At 41.5% G+C, this 25,741-nt stretch overlaps 1 protein-coding gene across 17 annotated transcripts in view; it reads left to right on the forward strand.

The window, feature by feature from the left end:
• Nucleotides 1-25,741, forward strand: part of LOC310902572 (uncharacterized protein) — an 881,556-nt gene that overhangs the window by 123,174 nt on the left and 732,641 nt on the right. For 16 of the 17 annotated variants that reach the window (XR_014586773.1, XR_014586774.1, XR_014586775.1 and 13 more), the window contains exons 11-13: nucleotides 1,228-7,291; nucleotides 10,311-10,486; nucleotides 21,658-21,762. The gene's annotated coding sequence lies outside the window, so the exon portion shown is untranslated. The remainder of the gene's footprint in view (nucleotides 1-1,227; nucleotides 7,292-10,310; nucleotides 10,487-21,657; nucleotides 21,763-25,741) is intronic. The other variant, XR_014586789.1, reaches the window with a different exon arrangement.

Below are 25,741 nucleotides of genomic sequence, written 5' to 3' on the forward strand. Positions count from 1 at the left end.
AGGGACTATGAAAGATAAAAAAATTAACCCTAAAAGAGTTCATCAGCAAGTTATTCGGCAATTGAACTTACAGTGTTGGCAGTGCTTTAAATGTGTGAAGGAGGCAGCAAATCTGGAATTTCCTAGGGATGGCCATCAGGTAGGATGCTAGGTGAAACTCAAAAGTTTTCAAAAAGAAGATAATTCCAAGAGTAAATGGATTAAAAAAAGAAAAAGCCTGACAACATAATAGTGAGTGTTAATATAAAAAGATAAAGACAACGAGTGTTTGGACAAAGGAGGTGACAGTGCCCCATTAGCCTGGAGGAATTCTCCATGGGAGCAGGGGACAATGGCACAGCAGAAGATGAATGGACTGTATTATGTGTCTCAAAGCTGAGGCTCTTGGTTGGTACTAGAACATAAATTGGTGTGTTGCCAGAACCAGGGATATTAGCACTGGAAGGAAAGCTAAAAGCAGGGGGAAGTAAACTGATGAGATCCAAAGCTTTTAGCGATGAGCTTATCTCTGCTGAATGGGTATTTCTACAAAAGACTTGAGAAAATAACCACTTGGAAAGGTGCAGTATGTAATTGTACCTGGATGGGGGGACAGGGAACCAACCCAAGGTCTGGTTAGAGAAGTGCCAAAGCCTTTAGTCTCATCCAAAATTGCTTTCCCTGGGGAGGCAGGGAGTGAAGGCAGGAGTGGCACCGCTTGCAGGATGCTGCAAAATGTGGAGGCGCTCCCAGAAAAACAGAAAATGGGGCCAATGGGACTTCTGCAGGCAGACTGTGCTGGCACACCTGTGTTGTTCCTGCCCCATGTCTTTATGTAGTGCACTGAGGTAGATAATGCAATTATATCGGCCTCTGATGATGCCCAGGCCTTGCGCTGCCTTCTGGAGGACGTGTAATACAAGCATCAGCTGCTCATATGTCTCTTCATTGCAAATGGTGATGTTTGCATATGCATTTTTGGTAGGGAAAATACTTAACATGGGGAATTAAGTCTTTTTAAAATGCACTTTTGGACGAGATGGATGGTTAGTAGGTCTTCACATACAAAATCAGTCTTTTTTTGCTGTCTTATATTAGCTTTCAGTGGGTAGTGGTTTTGACAAAAAGAAAAGAAGCTAATAGAAAATAACAGCTATAACCTGTCATTCATTGGAGCTAATGAGGTGAATTTTGATTCATATCTCAGTATCTAGAGATCACAATAACAGCAACTTTCCTTATCTACAGCTGCGTCTTCAAAACCTGTCTTAAAATTGAAGAAAGGGGAATGAAGGTAAACTGTATGAAGTAAAGTCAATGTGAAAACATCTTTCTCAGAGAAGTGGCAGGAGACCCAAGCTTTGCAGTCCCTTTTCTTGTTGACTTGAAGTCTTCTGGCAGGTCAAAGGTCAGTTTACCTCTGAAAGAGGTCACTAGCTGAAAGTGGAACAAGATAACTAAAAATTTCATTGAGAGCAGGAGAATTCCTCTGCACAGCCAATATGGAGTGCGCACACATCCTCGGTAAGAGAGGTTTTGGGTTGAATATATCATTTCTTAAAAAGGCTTTCCCTTTTGTTTCACATTTCAGAATTAGTGGGAAATGCAGAAGGTATGCTGTTTTATTGCATTAACCCTTCTTGTTAAACTGGAGATTTTGAAAACTGAAATCAAGCTACATGGTAATCTGAAATCTGGCAGAACAAGAGGTAATGATAGCGTATCTCACCCTTCAGGCTTGCCTTATGTCGTTACCAGCACTGAAATTATTAATATAGGAAAAAGTTGTTATGCTCTACCAGATCACTGAACAGTTTAAAGTTTGCAAATGGAGAATAAAAGAGCTGCCTAAGTGCAGTGTAGTTTCCTTGCCCGCACATTTTGGAGGATAAACCTTCGCACGAGCCTGGGGGAGTTGTTTCTTGTTTTTATCCAGCCCCTTGCATGTATAGGGTTTGTGTGTTCAGGATACCCACCTAGTGTGCACAGCTGGGGAGCAAAAGTGAGGAAATGTGCTGGGCTACTACTGACTGTCTGTGCAAGTTGTGCTTCTAACTCACTGGCGCCTGGATTTTTTTATGTTTTGAAAGCTGCATTCAGGGGTGGTACAGAGGAGTGAGAAGATCAAGAAGGCAGTATTACTCACTGATAAATGACAATTTGGATAAATTCCTGCAATTGAATACTGAGGTCACCTGGAAGAACGTAATCAGGATGGAACATCTGTAGTGCTTTTTAAAAAATGCCATGAGTTGTAAGTTACGTAAGAATGTGATTTTCATCCCTTTCTTGTTTTACCTATTGCAACAGAGGCTGCAGCACGTGCCTTGTTGTCTCTGAAGGGCTGTTACGCCCCAGAGTGCATCTGTCCCACTGTAAGAATGCTGTGTGAGATGAAGAGAGCAAAAACTGCACGTTGAGTTAGGTTATCTCTCTTTTGGAGCTACAGAAAGAACTTGGTGATTGGCTTAGACCCCAGTTACATGATGGCTGAAGTTGGATGACGTCTGCACAGGTGGACTAAGGCTGTTTTCTGCACTGTACCAGAAATTGTTCCAACCTGCAAGGAAAAACAGAAACTTGTCATTTGATCAATGTGGGGAGAAAACTGGCCTGGAAAACGTGTAGGGGAGAGAAGTGGTAACAGTCCTTGCCACTTGGCAGAGGTTCCTCGTTTCCCTCAACATTTCACTGGTGTTTTGCGGGGAGAAGCTGGTGTGGCTTCTCCCTGCTGTGAGCACAAACTGGGTTTCCAGCGGGGTGGATAAAGGGTGGTGCAGAACTGCTGAGTGGGGAAGAAAGGCTCGTGGTCTGGCTAACAAATTCCAAAACAGGTTTAATCTCTGAGATTTATGTTGCTTCTGCATGCAGCTGAGGTTCGGGTTTGTTGGGATTCAGAGGCTATCCGCCTTCTCCCTGATGCTTATAGGTCTTAAAACAAGAAGTGCTGGAGGGGCAGGTCCCTGCAGACCCATCCAGCATTTAAAGCACAGCCCTCAGAGAGGGTGAATGCCCTGGGTCTGACGGTTGACCACGAGGTTGTTTTACTGAGACAACCTGAGGAGGGTCTGCTCTGGGGCCTTTTCACCAGTTGGCAAGCCACATAAAACTGTTACTAAAGGACCATGGGTAAATAGTGATTCTTTTTTCTCTCTCTTTGGGTTATAAAATACTGCGTGACAGATTAGGAAGATTCACTAAATCTGCAAACAGTAAGTAGAAGTGACAGTCTTTACTTTTTTGAGTTACATTGTCCGGTAATGAACATCTAAATTCCTCTGCCATAAGCAGCAATGATACACGAGGAAGGACAGCTTTGTAGGCCTCCTCTCTAGGCATTATGTTTGTAAAATTAATTTGTTGTCATTTCCCTAATATATATTGTTTTTACAACCCACCAGAATGTTAGAGGCTGAATGAAATGAATGTAAATGAAAGCAGACACCTATGTACAAATAGAAATAAAATAGATAAATATGTAACAATGAGAGAAATGTTTAAAAAGATGAATTTTATCATTAGCTGAATCTTTTAGGGCAATTTTGCTGTCTCCAAAGCAATATTAATAAGTGAGACTACGGTAAGATAGAGCAGAGCTGTGATTAAAGAGGGATAACGGTGAGCTCACTGCGCCTCCCAGCTGCACGGTGCTCGGTTGGGGCACCCACATGCGAGGGCCTTGCCTGCTCAGGGGCGAGAAGGGAGGTTTCTGAAAGCCTCAAGCGTAGTCAGATACAGCAGTGGCATGTAGGGATGAGAGAAAACGATGACCTGTTCTGGCAGGAGTCCTCCCTCAAATGTCAGGACTGTAATTTAAGGAGAAGCAAAAGGAAAAAAAAAAAAGTGTATGATTTCCCACTGCTTTCCCTTTCATTTTTTTAACACACCTTATGAAGAAAAAAACCGACGCTGTAATTAAATAGCAAAAGGCCTTCTCATTCCAGCTCTGGCAGGAAGTGGGAGTGCTAGAAATCTGTTACGGTTTTTTATATTAAAGGAAGCTGGGCATGTTTTTACCCCGTCAAAGACAGGCATGAAAGTCTTTGGTACTTTGCATTGCACATAGAAGATTTACCTGGCAGTGTTGATAGAAGCCACAGAACAGGATATGAGAAATCCTAACCTTTAATAAAGATGAGGATCTCTCCGATATGAAGTATCACATGCAGATCTGCAGGGACATGCTTCATTCTCCTGTGTTTGTTATTCGCCAATTTAAAAGGCAGTTCCTTACTTATATAAGGCCGAGTCTTGGAGTTCATAGGTAAACTTGGATTAAAAACAACTGGAGTCAGCCTTTTTCTAATGACTGCAGTGGCCTTTGGATGAGCTTCTCAATTATTCATTTTTTTATTATTTAGGAAAACTTGTACATATCCTGTTAATTTACTTGGGTAAGTTCTGAATAAAATGTGGTGATGCGATTAGCATTAATATAATACACAAATTGCAGTAATTTGGTTGTTGGGTGCAAGTTCATGGGCTATAGAGAGTTCTTGCTAAATCTGATTTTAGTTTATAGTTTGCAGTGAGACTTAAAAGTTTGATCAGTTTTATATTGCTTAAACTTTTGAAGTGAATACTTCAAAACCATTATAATCATTCATTAAATCAGCAGTTACGACTTTGCTAGATACATTCCCAGTTGGAAATAACTAGTTCAGGCTGCAGAAATCTGACTGACAGCTGACGCTGAATTGCTTCTAAATTCTCTGTAGCAGCATGGTAGCTTCAAGTTTGTTTTATAATTGTTAGAGATTCACGTTCAAAGGTGTAGTTTTGACTTTCTGCTAATCCTTCTGATTTAATCAGTGTAATAGTCTTTCAGCAAAGCAAGTTAATCAAAAATAATCAGGAGTGACAGGAGAAAGTAGATGGTACATCAGATTTTTTTGGGACAGTGCCTGAAAGACTCAGTGGGATCATATCTAATGCGAGCACCTAAGACTATGCCAAGTACCACGATAATTATACAAACTTTGTGTTCTAGTAAATCTTTAAATACCATATAATGAACTGTGGGAACAAGCTGAAGTTCCCACCTCATCAACAAGCAGCAAGAGATGACCTGCTTTTTGGGAAGATGTGTATTTCAACTCATCGTGATTTTTCTATTCTTAATCAACTTTTTGAAGGGGAGAAGAAAGCAAGGGCAGCAAACAGGTTAGGAGCTAGGAGAAGTGTCTCCTGTTAGTGTGTACTTGCTTTAGAGGGAGTTTGTTAGGAACAAAGCCAGGGCTGAGTCCTGTAACCCTCACATGTGAATGGTGTAGATGTGACTTAGAGGATCTGGCTTTGCTCTCACTGGAGGTTTTTATTCCTTGGTTCTTATCCCTTGGTTTTTATTCCATGTCTTTCTGCTGTGGTATTCCCAAATTCACCCCATTCAGTACTTACCTTCTGAAGTCCCACCAGCTCTCTGTCTAGAGTCCCACTGCAGTCCCAGGAATTGGTAGGTGCCTCTACCAATTCTTCCCCAACCAGCTGATGAAGAGAGTCCTTCCGTGCTGCTGCAGGTCTCATGAAAACCTGTGCACAAAGAGTTGAGGAACGATGAAGACTTAACAGTTGAAAGCTGTTAAAAGGCAGAACAAAAAACCAATCCGTGTATTGGCTCTAACCTTTGTCTCTGGAGAAGGACATAACCCAGGTGAGGAAAAGGTATGACTCAATTAATGCCATTTGTACATGGGGACTGTAGTATGGAGGTGAGCATCTTTGCCTGAAACATCTTTACCTTCAAGGCTGATGGCTCTAAATGCTTTTCATTCTTTCTCTCCCATCTGCCATGTTCTGACGGCTACGTGCAAACTCTTTTGATGCATTTGTGGCTTATTGATCACTTTTTCACTGGTCACAGGACCCTGAAAGATAGGATGGCAAAGGTGCAGCAGGGTGATTTGTACACATTGAGGTGACACTGAGGTTCTCTTTGAGAACCATATTTGAATTCCTGCTCCAGAGAGAGGTGAGGGGACCCAGCTGTGTTTCTCACTGTTGTTGCACCTAGCATTTAGGATTACTAGTTGGTAGCTGGTGTTGCATGGTACCTAAGAGCTTTGGGTGTAGGCCACATGCACACTGCTGTCAAGTACAGAGCAAAAAGCTGTTCCTTCCCTAAGAGGGCCTTCAAGTGTAATTACAAGTGGAAAGCAATAGATGGATCCAAGCAGAATACGGGATTAAAATAAGTAAATCAAAATGAAAGGAGTAAGGGAAGGTCATGTGCTAGTCTCAGCCTATCTGCATCCTATCCAGATGGTTGTAAATAGTAACCAGAGCATTTTGGGAAGGGTTTTGAAGAAGATACTTGGAAACTATCTTCCTGGAAAGTCTTTGAAAGTGTAGTGGGCAACATGGGAGAAAGAAACAAGGATGCTTAAGCACGATGTACAGGTGGGCACTGGGTGCAAGCTATGGTTGGGTTTAGGAGGACAGATGTTGAAAGATGTTTTCATCCTCAAAGAAAGGATGAAAAGCTGTCAGTACTTGTTACTGAGCTTCACATGGGGAGGGCTGGCAGAACAGGAGGGAGAGGGTTGGAAAGACACCACCGTATAGGTACAGAAGGGGAAGGAGGTGACATATTTGGATAAAGGCAGGTCTCAAAACCTACCATATTTAGGTGTGCAAAGATTTCAAGCAGAGGAAGAAGAGAGGGAAGTAGTAGAAGAGCCTGGCTGCCTTGCAGGATGAGCATGAATGGCTACAAGAGCAGAAGGAAAAGGGAAAATTTATCTTGCACTTGCTCTATGATCTCCTGAGATGGCATTAGTTCTGGTGAGTCTGATAAAACGCATGTCCTCTCGCTCCTTATCCTTCAGCTGCAGGAGGGAAGAAGAAATTACATTCTGCTTTTCATCCTTCTTTCTCTCTCTCCTCTCACGAGGAGGACAGTACATAGCCTCTCAAGTTGCCTGCCTCTAAAACCGCAGCTGTATTTTAGCAAGTTTGCTTATCTGCGTGTGGTCTCAGGGAGTGAATCCGAACTGCAGTGATGCACTGGGTCTTTTCTGTCTTCTATAATTTCTTCCATTTGTTTTTCAATTATAAAAAGAAAATTGTAAAATTATTGGAAATTATAAGGGAAATTATAGAAATTATAAGGAAAGCTACAGCGTAATGAAGCATATAAAATCAGTGTTGATGCTGAAATAACTTCTGGCCTTCAGCAGAGGAGACTCGCATGTCTTCATACCGATGAAGTAGTAGCACATTTTCACATGAGTATTCCAAATTTTTTACGATTTTCCCAGCAGGTTTCATATTACACAACATTTCAGTTAACCATGGATTATCACTAGAGACGGAGGTGAGGATTTATCTGACAAATGATGATAATTTAAGTAATGATTTAGGTGATGTGCACTTGAATGCTAATTCTGTTGTGGCTTGGAACATGAGGCATGATTAATTTAGACAGTTTTCATGTGACTAAAAGGATCCAGATATCAGCCCACAGCTGTTCCCTTTTTGGAAGGCAGCTCATATTTTTCAAGAGGTGATAGAGTATCAGTTTGCAAGGCATTTTGTTCTCTGTTGTATACTCCGAGACTTCTGTGAGCAAAGGCGGATCCACAAATGAGGATTTAGTCTTCCAGCAGTGTGTCAAGAGCTGCCCGTCCCCTCTCCCAGGTGTGCAGGGACACAGAATAATTAGCTATGATGAGAGTGATTTCGGTGCTCAGGGATGCGTACAGAGCATCATTGCCCCATGTGGGGTTTTTCAGCATCCCACAAGGATGCGTGTGCCTGAGTGATGAGCTCAGCTTGCAGACGAGCTGTCCCAAACACCACTGTCCTTGTAGGGGGCTCCTCTTGGGCCGGAGGGAGCTGCCCATTAGCTCCCAAGAGGATGGAGGGGCTTGGGGAGGGCATGTTTGGAGGAGAAAGGGAAATCCTGTACGGGATCAAAGTGAGAGATGAAAAAATGTCAGTATATTTTTTTCCTCCATTCAATTTGTTTCTTGTTTTGGAGACTGTAGGTGCTGCCCTCATTAGAGCAAGCCCATGGAAACCAGTCCTGCTGGAACTTGAGGCCCCAAAAGACATTTCAATGAATGTAAATTTTGAATATAAAACAACAGACAGAATTGGCCAAATTATGTCTAAAATGGGACTTGAGCGCCTGGATTATTCAGAGTCCTTGGAGATGCCTTAATTCTGCATTTCCTGATGTGTGCATGCATGGATAGCGCTCAGCTGCGAGGTGGCCATACACACCGCTCTGTGTCCTACCCCTGCATAATACTCTGTAATTCCAGAAATGACGTTAACTTTAATGATTTAACAAGAAATATAATTACGGTTTCTGCAGCAACCGTGGCTTTAAATATCCTGAATTATGTACATGTATAATCTCAAACATAATGAAATAGTAATGCAGCTCATTGCATGTAAATTACATTCAAAGTTAGGACTGTTAAGAGAAAACCACTTTTGAGTGATCAGGATGGAAAAATATGTATGAGAAACCCCTCCCTAGCATGAGAATTCCTGCTGATTCGTGCTTGGAGAGTTAAAAATAAAATAAAGTAGAGGGTTGCTTTTTGCTTTGGTCCTCTGAGGTCTTGCTTTGGGGTTGGTTGCATTCGAGAAGAGCGTGTCCTGGGAGTGGTGGTAGCCCCTTTGTTCAACCAAAAACTGGCCAAGAAACTTTTGCCTTGGGGAACAAATTAATTTGTGGTGGTTCACTTGCAGTTGGTTTGTTCTCTTGCAGAGACGTAGCGCAACGTGTGCTCGCCAAGAAGAGGAAGGGGGGTGTGAAGATGGGTGGCAGCAGTGTTATGAGCAGGGAGGCAGAGGGAAGGAGTGCAACACGTTGGCTGATACAACAGATGCTCCTAAAATAGCTGGGAAAATTGCCAGTGGGCTGGAAACACTGGAGTGACGGGAGCACAGGACCTCCCTGCCCACCTAAACACCGAAAGGAGCAGTCCTGCCCCCGGCGAGCAGGAGCTGTGAATTCTTTTTTGCTTTAAAAGGCTTTGAGTCTGTGCTACGGCGTGGGCTTGCGAGGACTTTTTTGATCTCTTGCAATCACAGCCCTGTCATCTTGGGTACAGGAGGGGAGGGCAATCCAGCTTTCTCACTCTTATTTAAAACTGAAGTGGTTTCTTTTTATGTTTTGTATCTAACCGGGGAGTTTTCTTTCTTCCTTTTCTTTTGGATTTACATTAGTGTAACTGAGAGGAGGATTTGATTTTATGTCTCCAGATGAGTAGTTCTGTGTTTCATACCCTAGCAGAAGATCTGTGGGGATATGGAGGAGGTTTAGATGTGGCACTGAATACTTGAAGTTTTAATAAGGCCCTAGACATAAATTATGAATCCTTACAGATCACTCTAATAGTCATTAAAGTATGTTATTAATGAATATAAAAAAAGCATGGATCTTTGACTTTGCCTCGGAGTACCTGCGCTTTTCTTGTATTTTGATCCTACAAGTTTAGAGATTCTATTTCTGAGCTGTTCTAGCTGTAGGCAAGCACTTAAGTAAAATCATACTGGGGAGTTAGTGAACTTTTAAACAAAAAGCAGCACACCAGAAGTTAGAACAAAAGACACAGTAACTAGGTGCAGGCAGAGAGAATGATTTTGTCTAGCAGTAGGATTTAAAATATTCAGTATCTCCAGTCTCTTGCCCCCGTCATACTCTGACTAGATCGTGGTAAGTTTAAATACCACTGAAAGAAACATACATTAATTTATGTTGAAAAATCTTATTTTTTTTCTTTTACTGTAAGCAAAGCTGCTAAATCACCGTAAACAAGGTGACCTCTTGGGGTAAATTATTTACCTCGGTATGCGCAGAGGCAGTGAATAAGCTAATCTCTTTCTCTCTTTACAGGATACTGTTGTTGAAAAAGTAGAATTTATGTTTAATACTTCCATGGTTGATTTCTCTCCTTAGGCTTATATAACCACCAGATGTCTCTAAAACCATATTCTCTCATAAACATTTTATAGTCTTTGAAGATGTTGAAAATGTGGGATTTATAGGACTATTACATCCATCTACCCAGGGATCAAAAACTCTATTACAATTACCCCAAGTGCAAAGTCAGAAAATTTATTTAGTTGTGCAGATAAGTTTGAGAATTTTCACAAGTCCTCATTTAATCTGTATACAGTAAAATTTAATATATTAACCTCCTTTTGAGACATAAAATTAAAATCCCTGTAGGATACAATAGTTTTATCAAAAATGTATGTAAAAGAAGATTTATTAAGCGGGATAGCAACTCCGTGAATCTGAATATGCCATATGGTATCTTGCTTCCTTGTGCTTGTTTGAAGTTCATTTGGTTTCTTACAAATACACTTTTTAGATTCAAATAAAGAAGTCCCAAATGAAGCAGAATTCTGGATGAACTGGAGAAAAATGTCTGCCTCGTGTTCTGAAGGATGCCTGCTGCCCTTCAACTTCCTGTATCAAATCTTGAGGCTGGTAGTTCAGGCAGATCAGATGACAGCCAAGATGCGGTCTCACAGGTATTCAGAACAGGTATGTGCAAGCTGAATATCCTGCTCTGTTATCACCTCTGCCAGCGGGTAGCAAAAAGCACTTCCCCTTGGAAAAGGTGAACTTGACCCTTACAAATTAAGAAGGGTGAGGAGGAAGAGGGTGAATCCAAGGGTCTCCAGTACAGGATATTACCTGTGGCTGGAGCAGGGAATGCCTACATCTGGTGCTTCCTAAGGGGAACCACTTAGCACTAACTAACTTTGCATTTGCACTTCTGCCTTGCCTTGGGAGCATTCAGAGCTGTGATCTGAAGTTAATTCACATCCAGCTGGCGTGGCTGTTGGGTTGGAAGATCTGTAAGAAGCTACTGAACAGGGCAGAGCCCCAGATGTAAGCACAGACACTGCGGTGGTGTCTTGGCCACGGAGCCAAAGCCCGAGTAGAAGGCACTGAGGGCTGCTGCGATGCGGCGGGACTGCTGCTGGTGGCTCTTGCATTTCTCCAGCAGCTGCCTTGGTTCAACTCTGGCTGCCCTCGAAAGCATGGCCATTCAAAAACACTGAATTGGCAGAGCTGCAGCTGTGGTTTGGTGTTTGGAAGCTTTTGTCTTGCTGCCTCCCTGGCTGTCACTGGGTCTTTGGGATGGGATTGTGCTCCATCCATGTCTACAGCCCAGCTAGCACTCGTGAGCTATGCTGAGTGCTCTGGCAGGCAGCAAAGACAAGCTGTAAACCAGACTTTAGTGCAGGGGTGGGTGTGGGCTACTAAACAGCTGTTAGGTAGTAATAAGTTTCATTGCCAGCTTGAGCCGAAGTGGTTTCTGCTATTGTATGTTTTACCTGCTTCCTATCCGCATAGATGGTAGGAAACAGCTCTGCACCTGAAATGTAATTCCCAAAAGAAGGCAGAGAAAACTCACTTGGGATGGAGTCTGAGTGCCCTACAGGTAGAGCTGTGCTGCTATTAACCATAAGCAAGTGGTTTTCCAAGTTCTAACTATTTTTATGATCCAGTCTTGCTAATTTTGTTTACCATATGAATGCTATTATTGATGTTTATTTAGAGCAACATAAATATAAAATGGCGCTTATCTCCTTAGGAGTCCCAACCCTTTAGTAGCATCTTTGCAGTTGAAAAGAGGTAAGGAACTCTTTATGTTTGCAGTGGAGGGCAAGATGTCTACATTCGTAAGAGTTTGCAGCTCCTGCCCACTACTGTATCTCCAGTGTCCCCACCATTGCCTCCGCTCCCTCCCATGTCTGCAGTGGGTGCTGCAGAGGAGCACAAAAGTGTTGAGACTGGGTTGGGGGGTGGGAGTGCTGTCTGGCTGTCAGCAAGGTCGTGCTGCTTCGCAGCAGCATGTAGTTCTGGAGTTGAGTCTGCAGCCCTTGCGTAAGCGGGGAAACCCACTTACAGCCACTTATGGAAAGGCTGCAGACCAAGAGGCATGATTTTATCCCATCGCCAGTGTTCAAAAAATTGTAGGAATTAAAAAACTTCTGAGACCTCCATGTCTTATCATATTTGTTTATAATTGCCCAATGCGCTCGGGGATTCTCGGAGGAAAAGCAATTTTAGGTTGCATGGAGTAAAACTCAATAAGAAGGCTGGTCTGCCTCGTTCTGTGCTTCACTTTTTCCCTCTTAGTTCAGTAGGAGTACTCTGTAATAGGCTGCAAAAAGCTATTTTCTTTCATGTTAGACCAGAAGCTATTTTTCTTGTGACCGTGTTGCTTTGCTTCACTAAGTGTGAAACAGGACCTAATGCAAAAGGCCAGCTCAGTAAAACGTGCAGGCCCTGATTCATTCGCATGTCAAACACGTCCTTGTAACTCCAGGCTTGCTTAGAGCTTACAAACATAGTGAAGGGTTTGCAAGATCAAGGCCATTCTGGTTAAATCTAGAAAAGGGCTATACAAGTCTTTCCATTCAAACTTTTTTTTTTTTGATTATGAGTAGCACCCGTAGATTTATTTTAATGACCAATGTTTACAGTATTGGGACCAGATTACAAAGTGTTGATTACTGTCTGAGTCACCTCCCAACAGCATCGTTAATGTGGGAACAGACCCAGCAAGGCAGACAAAGTTCAACAGGAGAATGAAGTTCATTTCAACTGACTCCAACCCTCTAAAGGTCAGGAAGCTGGGCTAATGTTTCTCTCTAGCCTTTCCCTTCATCACATCCCATTCAGGAAAATGCAATAGATGGGAAGAATTGTCTTCTCCAGTACCACTTTTCTTCCATTGATCATGGAGGAATCCCATCAACAAGCTCCAATTAGGCATTTAAATGCTCTACCTACATGCATATATGTAGAACATATGCATAAATCATTCATTTTCCTTCCCTGATGTGCAGTTATAGTTGGTAAGTGGGCATATAAAACTTTGAAACCCTTTTTTGCCTGAGTAGGCTGTTTATTACCTTATTCTGTAGAGAACACAATAAATTAATGAGCACCGTGAACTGTATTTACATGGTCACCTGTACACTGTCAGGTGGAACAAGGTTAAGGGATGCACGGGCAAATTTTGTGGCAGTAGGAATGATTTATTATATTATTATTCGTCTTTTGTAGGAACCATTATTGAGTTAATGTAGTGTGTGAATATGAGGCAAGAGTTTTAAAAAACGTGTGCGCTAATCAATAGTTTGTGAGAGCTTGAGAAACAGTTTATTGAAATCAGTCATAATTGGCCATAGATAAAATCCTAATAAATCACTGGTAATGCAGTAGTTCTCTTCAAATTGAAAAAAATTGAAAGATTATGAGAGGGTTGGAGCAGTGAGCTGTGAAATTATTCACGAAATGAAATGATGGAAGAACAACTGATAGTGATGCAGGGATACCTGGGAACATCTTAGTGAAGAAATCACCATTTCCTGATGGACAGAGCTTCAGGGATGAAGAGAAATTGAGAGGAGAAATTGATTATAATTTCCCAGGAAGCACCAGCCTCCCTCCAAAACGGAGGCTGTGTGCTACCACCATTTGCAGTGGCTGAAATGCATGCTGTAATTTTTCCTTTCTGTCATATGATCATTTTAAAATGGGAATATTTAATTTCAATCAGAAAGCTTCATCTTTCAGATGAGATGAAATGCCAGGACCATGCCAGCCTCAAGACAGATTTTAACGCAGGGTGCTGATTTATTTTAGAAGAGGTAAATCCACTTTCTATGCAGAGGACAGCACCTCCAGAGCATCCTACCCGAGCCATCTAGAGCATTTCCTTCTTGCTGTCCCCTGCTCTGGTCTTGAGCTGGAGAAGCAGCAACGTGAGCACTGGAGCCTGGTGTTGCTTGCTGACACTGGATGAGTTCCTGCAGCCCAGCAGCTCTGTGGGATGTGCCTGGATGTAGGCAAAGTGGATTTAAGGGAATCAGAGAAGTCTCATGGTATGATTTTGACGTAGTCATTTTGATCTACAGTGTGCAGCCATGCTCTGAGCTGGGGTTTTTCTCTGCCCGTGGTCTGTGTGGACTCTGCCTGGTGTGTGCAAATTAATAATGCTGCTAGATGGCACCTGGGTCGGCACGGTTAGAGGTAAAAAGCTGGATATTTTATAACTGTGTCTTATTTGTGGGAGAGGAAAAAAGTGTATAATCATAACTTATTGTGCATATGGAAGGGAACGGAGTGAAAGTTCAACACTGGCATTGTAACTCCTGAAGTATTGTAACTTAATGCAAACCAATTTTTACATGGAAGCCTGCTTACTGCAAACGTTCTCTAACACCAACATTTACATCCTCAGCAGCAGCAGCACAATTTCTTTAAGAAGATATTGGTGTGGGTCAAGAGGGAAAAACAGCTGTCTCCAAGGTATTATCTTAATACTGTATGAAGTACTTCTTAGATTGTGTTTGGAGCATAGGGTCAAGTTTTGGTCATCCAATTTCTGAAAAGATTTAAAAAAAATAGGCAAGCTGGTAAATAATAAAATAGTAGAGTAGCCAAGATAACAGATGGAAATTTGATCCAGGAAAAGACCAACAACTGGATTTTTTTTTGACCGGAGCATAATTAAGAATCAACACTTAAGTAGTTAAACTAGCTAAGGACCTATATAGCATTGTCTTATGGTTATGGACCCTTATAGCATGTCTTAAGGACCTATAATATGTCTTAAGGTACACGGTTTCAGCATAGCAGCAGCCACAAGTGTTGGAGAGAGCCTGCAGGTGGAGACCAGGCACATATGCAATAAAACCCCTGTTGCCAGTGCAGCTTCAGGTTGACACGGAAACAGAGGTCTAATTGCACACACTTGATTGAGATCACCTTTGCAGCACCTCACACGTTGCTGAAAGCCGTGCACTCTGTGGGAGGGTAGAAATTAGGCCTGTGCTTGGTAACTGCATGGCTGTGAAAATGCTGCAGCCACGCTTGGAAATCATTTTGCTAAACTAATTTTTCAGTGTGCAAACCTTGTAATAAGAATCTCTACGCAAGTAGCATTCAAATTGTCTTCCCATCACAGTGCACAAGTCTCTTAATGACATTGTCACAGCATTTTCATGAACTTCTTAAACAGTTTCTTATTGTATTCCTGCATTACAATGAAACCATGGGCTCTCTGCAGGTTGGCATTGAGCTATTATTGCTGTTGTAATCACACACACATGGACTACATAAGGATGTTCTAAATATTTTATTTATATGTATAGTAAAATTGCAAGACAGGAGTTACATGAAGTGATTTCCTTCGCTGTGAAACAGGGGCTGTTCACAAGATTTTAGCTGTTCACCGTTGAAAAGACTTGGTTTTGCAAGATGTCTGATGCCTCCATTTCTATGGAAAGGACTCTAACATGGAAAAGTGCACCTTTTGAATATACTGTGTTTAAGATGTCTTCAGAGCTGTTCCCTTTAGGCCTCTTGAGCCTGAGGCAGGCAAAGATAAAATATTTCTTCTGTTTTTCAGTGTCTAACCTGATGTGAACCATTAGAAGTAGTATATTTTTGGTTTGGGTTGGTTTCAGGAAATACACTTTTCCATCAAATAATGCTTTCATTTGTTACAAAGGTGGTCAGGGCTAACTACCATATCACTGCTCTCACAAGGTCCAGCTACCGAATGGTTCAGTGCTTTGGTGAAACTTGCATTAAAATAATTCTCTAGAGAGTTGTTTTTTTCGTGTACCAGACAGAAAGAACAGTTCTGGTTAAATGCATTATGATCTGGAGTTCCTCCTTTTGCTTCATCAGGCTTTGGATAATAACACCTTCTGTTGCTAAACTACTTCTTCCATATCTGTTGTCACTATTAAACCATTTGAAGTAGAACATCGGTGAAATGTTTTGGGCTACAATAAGAGATTATAGACCAAATACAGTAAACTATCAGCATTTTCTCTGGAAGAATAAAGGTGAGGCATAGGTTGCTACAGCTAGACAATTCACACGTGAGAAAGCAGTATAATTCCAAAAGCCTTAGTTTTATTTTTTATTTTTATTTTTAAATTAAGCAATTTCAGATTTGCTGCTCTGGAGACCCAGACTTTTTGTTGTTATAATGTTTCTTCCTTTTTTCTTTTTTCCTGTGTTACAATTCCTGTTTACTGAATCAAATTTGCGTGGCTTTTGGAAGCTAAACTTTTATAGGACCAGTAATAATCTTGTTGCCATCATATTATCCTCTTACTCAGGCTTAAAGGCCAGTTTGACTGAAAGGGAATAACTGCAACTGGTAGGTCCCTGAATCTAATTTGCATGTAAATTAAACATTTCAGAATATGCCTATGATTTCTGAATATATACAAAGTGCACTATTTTGATTTCTGGAAAATAAAAATGCATAACATTAATAAGAAGAATATGATTTATATAGTGGCTTTTTTATCTTACCAATTTCTGTTCACTTGAGCCTTTTTTTTTTTTAAAAAAAAAGCTTCAGTGGCAATGGCAGATTATTTCTGCTTGTAATGTGCATCAGGATGAGACAACCCCCCCTTGTTTCCATTCACATTAATAGATGACTCTCAGGTTAAATGCTGTCTGAAGCCTAACACACTAGGAATTGTTACTATCAAGCATTATTTTGCTATAGTCAGGTGATGAATGTATGAGAGCAAGTGGAGGGGAGGAGATTTTAATATATGGATTTATCCTTTGGCTTGTTTTGGTTCTTTCTGTTATATCCAATTATATTAAACACCACCCTCATTCTTTGCTTGAGATGGACATTGCAAAAGATGGTTTCATAAGGATAGCAGAGAGAAACTAAAAAATCAATCAAATAATAATAAAAATATGAGAAATGGAATGGGGGGGGAGGGGGAAGAAAGATGCCTGCTTGATTTTAGCTTGTATTTAGAAAGTGTTTATGGATCCTAAAGGATTCACTGAACCTGCTGAAAATTTGGGCTGTCTCTTTGAAATAGAGTTGCTCATATTTACTGCCGAGTTATTGTTGAGTTTATTACTGAGTTACTCTAATTGTTTGGTTATTGGAAATATGCAGGCTCAGCAGCACAGTCAAAAGGGCAAAAAAGCATCAGAAAAAGTTGGGGGAGATATATATATATATATATATATATATTTATGAGCACATTAATGATGACAGACATTCCCTGTGCTGGAGCTGCTTCCCTTCATTCTAATGAAGATGTGATGAGCTAACCACAGGATGCTTGTGTCTTGAAGGCAGCCATCAGCCTTTGCTACAGGCAAGCTAGCAAGAAAGAAAGATTTGGAGAAAAAGGGGGGTTGGTGTGTGTGCAGAAAGAAGTCTGCATGTGGTCAGGGCTTAGCCTTGCTTTGCTTAGGCAGCCTTTGAGGAGGTTGAGCACCTGCTGATTCCTGTGGGGATTGAAGATGCTCCATGTTTTGCAGGAGAGAGGCCAGCCTCCTCCAGGTCTGCACTGCCAGCTGCCTGCTGTGGCAGCCAAAAGAGATGCAGCTTGGAGCTTATCGATCTCAGCTGATGCCCATAGCGTGAGGTAAAACTTAACTTTTGCAGAGCTGTGATGTCTGTGCTCACTGTCATGGTTTTACATCAATATGGAAGCGCCCTGGTTCTTTAGGAGCACAGTTGCTGTGTGTGTGTTGTGTCCAACCTGTGTAAAAACCAACCTTTGTTGTGAAGGCCATTATAAAGAAAACTGTGTGAATTGCTATCCTTTATTTTAAACCCATTCTCTACACTCTGTCCAGGAGAGGAAGCAAATCCACCCAGGTTAGCTCAACTGCATGGATAAGGAGGGATTTTCTCTGCTGCTTCCCTGTTCTTGTACACATGGTTTAAGCCCAGACTGCTTTCTGCTGCCCTCCCCACACTTCCCTCTCTCTCTCAGGTCTACCAACTTATTTCCCACTTGCTTTTGATGCTCCTGAAGGGCAGACTTTGGACTGCTTCTGCTTGTTGATCCAGCTCTGCAGTGCAACAAGCTGGCCAGTGTGGTGGGCTGCTGGCTTGTAGGAACAGTGTGTGGGATTTTGTCCATCTTAATGTGCTCCGTGGCAATTGCAGGGATATACCTTATGTAGCAATGCCAGCATGGTCCTGAAAAATACAGCAGTCGACCAGCATTAGTGTGCAAACAAGGATGCATTTAAAATAAATGTGTTAGTACGATGCTCTTGTTACTTTTTACTTTGCGGAATATAGGTCAGCTGCCTGGTACAAGTGTTAGGGTTGTGCCCATTTTAATCAGCCTGTGAAAACTCATCAAGTTCATGAGCTCTAAAACACTTTAATTAAAAATAATAATAACCATAACTGTAAGAAGAAACCACCACCACCACCACAACAAACCTCTTACCTATCAACTTCTACTTACTTGTTTAATTTGACAAATGCTAAGAAAGTCCCCTCTGCTGGCAGTTGGTGTAACAGTTTTTCAGACCACAAGGTATTTGTACATCAAAATATATATATACTTAGGCTTTCCTGAAGAAATTTCTGACAAATCTTAAACTTTGTTTCTTCTATCAGCTGCACTGGTATTTTTGACCCTGCCAAAACACAGGAGATATTATAATGCACAGCCTTGCTATTAAAAGGAAGGTGATATTGAAGTTAGGAGTGCAATGAAATATCTGGAGAGATGGAAAGCTCTAGTTGAAAGGATGCTATTATAGTCCTTTCTGAAAGTTATCAGTACAGAAGGGCTGTTTTAATATACAGCGCTAGTTTCAGAAAGCATCAGATTCCTGACACTGTCATTAGTCACACTGCTCTTTCATTCAGAGCGGCAATACTTCATTTTCTTACCGAGCGCCTGTAGACTTTTTTATTTCAAATAGTTTCATAGCTGATATCAACAATTGAAAACGCGCTGATCAAACATCAGGATCTCAGAGGACTTCAGAAAATTAACAAATAAAACCTCACAAATGGCATGTAGCGTGTGTGTTGATGTGAGATGAAGAAAATAGGAGCCCATGCAAATAGAGAGTTGGTTTTGCAGGAATTGTCATTTGGGACATTTTCACCCTGTCTGTATTTTCTCCAAGGCTCCTTTTGCTTTAACTCTGCAGTGTCTCTGCCCTTTTACTGGGGTCTGGCTGCTGCTTCTGGCAATTGCCACAGCAGCTACACGAAACCTTTCTAAGCATGACCTGGAAGGAAAATCTGTCCCTGAACAAAAAGCGAAGGAAATTCAGTAGGGTACAATGTCGTCGTATGTGCTGAAATTTTGATAGGCCTTTTGGCTGGTTACTGCTTACTCTTCTGCAGGAACGTCTCCTGCATTTCTTATTCCTGGTTGCGTAAGCCTTGTCAACACTCAGGAAAAGGGACAGGACCTGGAGATGACACCCTACTTTGGAGTGAGGACAGATATACCACAGAAAAAGTGCTGTAAGCCCCATCTATACGCAGCTTTCATTCTCACTAAAATCAAAGAAGTGCTGGTATAGAATTATTCCTGTTAGTACTGGACACTGACCCAGGAATGAACCTTGGCCTTATTTTCAGCTTGCATGTAGCAGCCTGGAGAATGCTGGAACCTTCTGGACAGCCAAAAGGGCTGTTGCTGTTTAAAATGTATCTTTAGAAACATCAAACGGAGTGAATAAATTAAAATGTGGATAGCTGTCATTGCTGAGAATGTATTTCTGGTTCACTGATCTAATGTAGACAATTGTGGTTTTCCATGGTGATTGCGTGGTAAGTCATGCGGCTCAGAGAATTAATTGAGTTGTAACACCTTGTGCTTTAGATGATGAAATGTTTTCTTCTCTTCGTAAGTCCTGTGGCAACCCTACGTGCACAGTTGAGTACGTGAATATTGGGAATGTCTTCAAAGTGAGCCAAGCTCCATTGAGGAGCAAACTGGAGTAGTTGTAGGGCAGAGCCCTGCAGTTAGGAAACCTTACTGTGGGGCAGGATTATAGAGATGTTAGGGTTCATTAATTGGAAAAAACACCTCAGTAAAGTGAGGAAGGGGTTCACCCTTTGTGTTGACTCTTCAAGACGGTAGGCAGGGGCAGAGACACCCACCAGATAGCGTTCTGTCAGAGCAAGCGCCCCCAGGATGTATTTTGACAACACCACAGACAAGGCAAGGAACAGCCTGAATTTATGGTGGTGATCCTGGACTGCAAAGCCAGAGCGTTGCACCGTGTGTCAGCCACCACTTGGTGCATTACAAGCTGTTTCTCATTGCTTTTCACTTTCCTGGAAGTAAATTTTTTATCATGCTATAAATGAGATAACTGAGGGGAACCTGCTACTGGCAATTTGCATGCTAGTTTGTCTCTAATTACTGGAATATCATTACTGAGGCTAAAAGCACGGGACGATAATACGAAAAATACACACACAAAATCCATAGGGCTAAAGGGCAGTAACTATTTTTGGATGAGCAGCTTCGTCTTTTAACAGGGAAGGAAAAAAAAGCACCTAGATTTATTACTAATGATGGTATAAATGCAGACTAATGCAATTTTAGAGTTCAATTAAAAAGGGAAATCTCAAATTAAAAGTGATTCGTAGTATCATCTAGTGAAATACCTGACAGAAGAACAAACACAGAAAAAAGATGAGACCAGTGCCGTCCCAGAGCCTTACTTGTCACGATGGAGCTAAAATAGTCAGGGGGACCATAATCTTTGTGAGAGTTTGGGATATGAAGGAGCTGTGCCTTTGGACCATCGGTGTCCCCTTTAGTGTAGGAGACATGGTGATGTGAGTGTGCGAGGGCTTGTGCCTGCATCATCTGGTGTAAGAAGGGACTGGAAGCACTGTAGTCGAGGTGTTACCAGAGCCTGTTCTCTCATCTCGCTTTTCGTGTCCATGATATATCTAACATCTTTCCAGGTTTTGTGGGACCTCAGACAAGTCTCTTTGCTTGTCTTGCTTCAGGTAGTGCTTCTCTGTCAGCCTGGGGAATATCAAAGTCTGGGTATTTTTTATTTTTCCAGAATAATGGATTTAAATAACATCCTCATCTTCTGCTTTCTGTCAGCTAAAGCAGCATCTTCCTTGTGCAGCTGTAGGTATGACTTTTAATGAGTCAATAAACAGCTACATGTATAATTTGTTATCTAGCTCTGCCTTATTTACGGAAGTAATGCAGCTTTCACTAATATTTGATGACTACAAGCGAGGTGGTAAGTTAGGAAATTGCTAGCAAAGTTACTGATGCAGAACAACTTAAGTAAGTGTAAAGTTTGTCAGGCTCTCGCCAGCTTCCTCCCATCCTGGGAACAGAGTGCTGTGTGGGGGTCACATCTGTGCAACCAGAGGAGGCCTATGTGGGATTTAGGGGCACTTTTCCTCCACATATGGCATGGTGAAACCTCAACAGTGAACAAAAGCACCCTGGCAAGAAGTAAGGGGATGTTACTGAGAAATATTGCCTCAGGGAGCCGCCTAAGGGGTTCTGTGAGGAGAGCGCGGCACTGCCCGGTAAGTTCCAGAAGGTTCCACCACAGGGCCTGGTCCTGGCGGTGCCTCTGTGGAAATGGGCAGAGGAGCAAAAAAAAAAAAAAAAAAAAGTCCTGGGAAAGGGTGTTCTGAGGTAAAAATCGTGGAGAGCAGCCCTGTGGGCCCCGAGGGGCATGTGGGGGTGCTCCAGGCACCGGGCAGAGCCCCCTGCAGCCCCCGGAGACTGCGGTGGGGCAGGGAGAGGTTGGAGGTGAAGGGGCGGCAGTGAGGGGCAGCAGGGTGCAGGCCGAGGGCAATCCACCACATGGGCAAGCTCAGAAAAAGAGGAATAAATCTGCACGGTGTTCATGCAAGTTGTTTCTCTTAACAGGAGGAAGTTTGTTTCTGTCGGAAGAGAGAAAATTCATCTTTGAAGGCTGTGGGGCACCTACAGGATGAAATACACGCTGACTGATGAAGTGTGGAATGACCACAGGTATGTTCCCGCTCACTATGCTGACGCTAACAATTCCTTTTCCTCACTATCACCTCACAGCTCCTGGTCTCTACTGTGCCAACGTGGCACTGACCATCCCAGCTGTGAAGACTGGGACCATGTCCTAGTCTTGTCTGACAAAGCCTTCCCGCTCCCCAGATAGTTTCCATGGGGTTTCCCTGCAAACAGCTTGGTGAAAGCTGAGGGCAAATGGCCTTTTCCAGCATCTCTGTTTGGAAGGTTTTTCTATCCCACTGCAAGTTTATTTGCTGCTATTTATATTGTGCTCTTAAAGGATACCTTTGGTTCTAGCTATAATACCAACATGGGCCACTTTGTATTATTTTGTCTCCCGGTGCTTTGCCATCCATGTTACAGCTTGTGCTTATGTGATTTGTTCAGTGTATGACTGAGTGGTTGCACAGGTGTATTGTGGGGATTTCTTTTCCATTATTCAAAAGAATAAAAAGTATTTTACTGGGCAGAAGAATTAAGGTTCTTGGAAAAATCTGATTCTTGAGCTAATACTTTGAAGTCTAGTTAGGTAAGAGACAGGTAATTTAGCAGGTATTTAGCAGTTACAATGAAATGAGTAGAATTTTTTTCGGTATAGAAGTGCTGGATCTCAGTCCCATATTAACAATGTGAGCACAGCACTCCCTATCACTGAAGTTGTTGTTAATGCCACTGAATAAGTATTCTCTCTGTGATACAGTAACACAATCACAAGTGAAATTACACAGTATAAGGAGTTCTACTTCAGTGGAGCTGGATGGAAAGATCAATACACATCAGTTTTGCTTTGTTGTACTGTAAAAGTGAAATGGCGTCTGTGGTACAAGTATATGATTCTAATTATATCATTTTATAAAAATAAAAAGTACGGGGTTTTGGACAGCAATAAGAAGTCTTCCAGAAGACGCCTTTAAAATCCAGAAAATAAGAGACTTGTGTTACAGCACTTCCTATAGAACTGCTTGTGCTGAATTCTCCATTAATCTTCATCTGTATTTTCCTTCTAAGTAGAGATGAGCTGTAACACTTAGCTTGTGCTCGTGGCTTCAACTTTTTGGGGTTATTCAATTCACTAATTGATTGGATGAATTGGAAGCTATTTAAAGTAATCTACCACCAGGGTGTAGAGGTGTAACATAATAGCTGGGTTTTTATTGTTGTTGTTTTTTGTTTGTTTGGTTTTGTTCTTTTTATTTAAATCATGAAGTAAGTGTTTTGCAGTACACTTTGAAAAAGGCAAAGGTTACCCATGCACCAAAAACTCTTATGTTTTTAGTTGTCGATTGAAAATGCAGGTACTAAGGAAAGAAGTAAGAACATTTTGAAAATATTATTGTAATACTTTCACATTTTCACCTTCAAAGCTTAACACTACTGCATTTGTGACTGTGTTTGCATAAGAGTTAGTGGGATAACTCTCCAGGGAGAAAACTTGCTGGAGTAGAGAAAGAAACTTTAACAACTGGGGCTGCAAACTTTTCCCAGAAAGGGACCAGCATAAACTCAGAGGACCTTTAAAAGTTGTGCTGGTTTGCTGGTGAATCTTGTGCTTGGGCAGTATGGATGTGCATTTATTGTCTCCTTCACTTTTCTACTTTTCTAGATTTCTAAGTGCAAAAAGCAGGAAAGACTCACTCCTTTTTCTTCTCATTTCATACTCCTCCTGTTACTGAAGTTGCTTTTTTAGCCAAGTGTATTAAAATGGTGAGACTCCATGTCACACATGGTTAAAGTCACAAAGCGACTTTATACCGTCCTCTTCCTCTCTTGTTTGTGCACAACTCAGAGCCAGATATTTTATGAGACTTTGCACAGTTCTCGGATCTGACCTTTCAAAACGTGGTGGGTCAGTTTGGAAAAAAAGCCTGAAAACTCAGCTGGGGCACACAGTGTGGTGTCTTGGCACTTCGCTTCTGGAGTGAGGAAAGAGACTTCTGATAAATCATCGCTAGATGGAGCTTAATAAAAACTACTGTCTCTTTAACATAGAAACAAACAACGTGGTGATTTAATGTGCAGTTGATTTTGATAGTTTTTTTTTTACATTTGTTTTTGGTGAGGATGTTTTTGTCCTCAAGGGTATGTTCAGGTAGGTAGCCTATGGTGAGGAATCCAGCTGTATTATCACTTGAAAAGGGTGGAAATTATGCTTTCATAATAATGTGCAAGAAACATAAGATGTATCCTAACTATAATAAGAAGCAGAACCAGTTGCTTTGTGGAAGCACAAGCTGAGCAAAATCATGTTGCATAGGTGTGCTTCTTACAATAAGAGTTGCCTCAGTTGATTGAAACAGCGTGCTGGGTGAGCTTCACGAGCATTTGGTACAGACAGCTTTTAAAAACCCATTTTTTGGCAGAAACAATACGTGTTGCCCAGTAGTGGTTTATTCAATTGAGCTATTGACTATGGGACTTCAGAGTTGCCTGCTGCTTGTCTGAATCTTGAAATGTGCCTTTTAATTCAGAGATGGGAAATAGTCAGAGCTCTTCTGAGCTGTTAGCATTAAAGGACCTTGGATTCCCATTAGGGAGCAGGCTTAGCCCACCTGAGAGTTAATGGCAGCCTTTTTTTGCTGTGATTTCAACTGTGTTCTCTTTCAAAACCTGTCCATTCCTTTCCAGACGTGTACATTTGCATTTTACTGTGCTGGCAAAGTTGAAGACACTTGGGAGGAGAAATGGAAGCAAACATTTTAATTCCTTAAACACCCTGGATTAGGGAAGCTTCTTAAAGCATAGAAAATATGGCAGAGGTTTTAGCTATGTACAGGCATAGTCAGTGTAGTCATAGTCAGCACTGCAAGTTCCTGCTGCATTTTTTTTAGATCACTTATTTACAGCCAAACGTTTTGAGGGAAGAGTAAGTCCTTTTTTCAGCCTGATTTTTATCATGGTAACTCATTTTATTTAATACATGATCAACTGTGATGAATACTATACAAAATGATGCAGGGACCAAATGAATCTAGCCATGCACAATTAAGTACATACCCTGTCTGTAGTGTTTGTAAAGGACTTTTCTTAAGCTCAGTTTAAATTTTTTTTTTTATTTTCAGTTGGTCCCTAGGAAACAAAGAACTGATGGTATTTTATGCTAGGTGTTGGAATGTATAATTAATTACTGTTTTTAATGTGCACATGTGCCTGAATTACAAATAAAGTAGTTCAACTAGACTTTTTCAGAGGCAACTATATTGGTTGGTCCATATTTTTATCTTCCATGGTAGAAATTAAATCTTTTTCCATAGTGAAGGTGACCCTCTAACAGATTAATCCAAGTATTAGTATGATATCCTTTAAAGAATGTCTACTAATCTTTGAAATTAAGACACCATTGATGGGAGCAGATGGGGGGAATGCTATTCCTTCTTTTGCTATTACTTTTTTTTTTTTAATTGGCTTGAGGCAGGTATCTGCATGACTAAGCTTAAAAACAAAAAAAAAGGGCAGTGCTTTTTACTGTGGAGGGTCTTTGTAATGTAAATACATATAAACACAAGGATTTTTTGTTTTATGTCAAAGCCTGGATCTTGAGGGAAACAGCAAAAAGTGCAAAAAAGTGCAAAATTTGCAGAATCCAATTTTTACTTTCTACTGCCAATGAAACAGTGAAATATTAAAAATACCAGAAGCTAGCAATATCACTAGTCTACTGTTCGTAAAAGCCTGTGCAGTGTATCCTTGCTAGGAAGAAAACTGAGATCTCTAACAGTTACATGAGTTTTCAAGTCATCTGTTTTTGCTGATCCCATTAGGAGTTTCACTATCAGATCACAGAGTCACAGAGTCACCTAGGTTGGAAGAGACCTCCAAGATCACCTAGCCCAACCTCTGACCTAACACTAACAAGTCCTCCACTAAACCATATCACTAAGCTCTACATCTAAACATCTTTTCAAGACCTCCAGGGATGGCGACTCCACCACTTCCCTGGGCAGCCCATTCCAATGCCTAACAACCC

This window comes from Anser anser (assembly GCF_964211835.1).
Source record: "Anser anser genome assembly, chromosome: 7".
Taxonomy (NCBI): Eukaryota; Metazoa; Chordata; class Aves; order Anseriformes; family Anatidae; genus Anser; species Anser anser.